At 41.5% G+C, this 2,824-nt stretch overlaps 1 long non-coding RNA gene across 1 annotated transcript; it reads right to left on the reverse strand.

Moving 5' to 3' along the window:
• Positions 1-527: 527 nt before the first annotated feature.
• LOC132393157 (uncharacterized) lies at positions 528-2,242 on the reverse strand. The gene is made up of 3 exons (XR_009511767.1): positions 2,090-2,242; positions 1,381-1,521; positions 528-1,019 (listed from the first exon to the last, which is right to left on the reverse strand). It is a non-coding gene; the product is annotated as an uncharacterized LOC132393157 (long non-coding RNA).
• Positions 2,243-2,824: the final 582 nt, after the last annotated feature.

Here is a 2,824-nt window from a genome sequence, read left to right on the forward strand (position 1 = left end):
GTAAATAAATGAAAATATTCTGTCATTAAGTCAAACAGTTTAGAACTGTATCATGCATGCATTAAATTCAGTTGCCACATTATTTAATTTCTACATTGGTAACATCTGCACAATATTCTCTATAGTTATAGATATTAGACCTACAAAATATTAATATAAACCAATGAGTGCTAATTAAAACTTCTGAATCAACTCATTTACTACCACCTTCCATTTGACACTAGGAAGAATAAAGTTTTACTGTACAGCATCGACAAAGGAGCAGATCACAGCAATTTGACCTGTTTTATGACTAATTGCTCCCGCAGAGGCAATTCATGGAGGGGGGAGAGAAAAACTGAAGGCTAGTTTATAGTACCTGCTTTCTGACTTCAAAGTTCTGTAAACATCTGAATTTACAGCTTTAACTTTAGAGGATGTTTACTTACACAGCATCAAGTTACTTCTGGTGGAAGTTTGATCAATCATCACTCCTCTAACTGCATCAAGTAACCATAAAGATAAATTAAAAACAAAGCACAACTCAATTCGATTTTGAATGTTTATTTGCATATCAAAAACAGTTGCTCTGCAATCCAAGGAACCTAACAAAAATTGGCAGTCTACGTTCGATTTAACCTAACACAGGCCCTTGGCAGATTTACTCCATTCACAGACATTTGGTTAAGATTCCTGCAGTCGTTTTCCAGGCTCCTCTTGACACGCAAGCTCTTTAGTGCCATCAGAAGACAAGCCAGTCAGATGGTCAGTAGTTCCAATTGGTGTTTTTTTTTAAACAAAAAACAAGGCCAGGAAGAAACAAAATGAGGGCAGGGAAGAAACAAGGAAAGGGGAAGTGGAATGGGGAAGGAGCCAGCCAGTTCACTTAATCCCATCACACTGCATCCAAAAGGGTTTTTTTTTCCTTTTACAAAGGTATATAGCTAGAAGGCAATGCTTGTGGAATGTACAGCACAAATTAGAAAGCTACTCTCATTGTCCCGGTGCTTCTTTCGCTGCTTTCTTTTCTGCTTCGATTGCTGAAAGAGAGCAGAGAAGGGTTAATCTTACATCCAACCCGGGCACTCCAACTAGTAAAATCCAAGGGAAGGAACATTGTTGGAAGGGGTGCAAACACAATGTGATAAAGAGATTAGAGAATTTAGATGATAGGACTATGCCATTACATCACTGCGTCTGGCACGTTCCATATTATCAACTTCTCCCTCACAGCCCATTACAGTTAAAAATTAACGGCAAAACGCCCTCCCAAAATTCAGCTAGTGCTCATTGTTCTAAGTAAACTATAGGCTTGTGAAAGTCTAGGCATGCCAAAAAAAACTTAAGTATGCATATAATGTTTTTTTTCCCATTAAGAGGCTCTGTATTAATTCCACTCACTGGCTGCATCAGGCAAGATTTTGCTTTCCTTGGTCTCAGTTTGTTGAAGTTTTTCCTTCTTGAAGCCAGTGATCTCCTTTTGCAGATCGCTACTGACTGCGGGCTTGGTTTCCTCGTCTGCCATCTCGGAAGGCTGGCGACCTGCACCAGAACATAAGCGTTAACCTGAGGTGCGTTTTGTGGCGGTTGGAGGGCGCACAGCGTCTCCGAGCAGGTACAGTGAGCTGTAACCCACGCGTCCGGCCACTTCCTGACAGTCACAGCGGCAACGAGGACAGGGCGGTCACCGCTCGTTGTCGATAGGAATACAAATACTGCACTTTCCTCTACAACCCCACCATACTACCACCACTCCCCAATACAAGATTCTGTTGGCCAACTCCTTCCCTTCTTAATATTTCATTCCCGTGTTACTCATCTCTTTAGTGCCCCCCCACAAGCCTTACCCCATGTTTTAATAAAAAAATAAATCTATTGAAGCTAATTAAAAAAAACACTTGCTAAGGAATCCAACACTATCTGCAAAAATGCAACGCAAAGAATGCAAAAGAACCGGCGTGTTGCAAAATGCTAAAACTATCATTCGTGCCAGCTGGTTGCACAAAGAACATGCCAGTGAAAAAAATGAAACTGCAAATCTGAGCAATATTATATAAGTTACATCAGTAAAACAAACAATAAAAACGACAAATTACTCACAACCTCTTACCAACTTAGTTTAAAAAAAAACCCGGTAACTCAGTTGCAACCCTCGCTACAGAAGACTGACGTCTATTGCCTTGGGGCCACGCTGTTATATTGGGGTTTATGCAAATCAGGTTCTGCCTCAACACCGCCCTTTGTCCAACAAAGTTTCATTAGCCATTGCATAGGAGCCAGGGCTCTGGGCGGGCTGGTGGGAGGGGTCTCACCGGCTGTATTTCCTTGCAGATTCCTTCACCTTCGAACACTTGCAACATTTACCAATAGCGACATCAAGCGAAATCAGGGGGATATTGTCCGTACAGGGTAGCCCCCCGCTGCAGCGACTAGTTTCGTTTTCATAGCCACCTAAAACTACAACATTGGGCCTGTAGTCCCAACGTATGTTATTGCACCCTTAAGGAGACATGGTGTCATCAAAGTACGTAAAACAGAGGATCAAAACATAGAGGAGCAGAAGTAATAAGCAAAGTTATTCGAAAGAAATTCTTATCAAATAACAGTGAGCATGAATGTGCAAATAGGCTGCCTGCCTCAACAGAGAGTATACTTAAAAGAAGCTTCAGCAGGTCAAGAGTGTCCAGAAAGAGACTGTGAATGTCTCTCTATAAATACAAGCCCAAGTTTGATTTCCTGTGGGGGCCTAACATTAAGGCCTAAGGTGTTTCACCGGATCACAGGGTTTTGTGTATTTGGGAAGAAAACTGAGTATTAATAGCCACAGAAGACAAAATGTGACTGT

The sequence above is a fragment of the Hypanus sabinus genome, chromosome 4, assembly GCF_030144855.1.
Source record: "Hypanus sabinus isolate sHypSab1 chromosome 4, sHypSab1.hap1, whole genome shotgun sequence".
NCBI classification, from domain to species: Eukaryota; Metazoa; Chordata; class Chondrichthyes; order Myliobatiformes; family Dasyatidae; genus Hypanus; species Hypanus sabinus.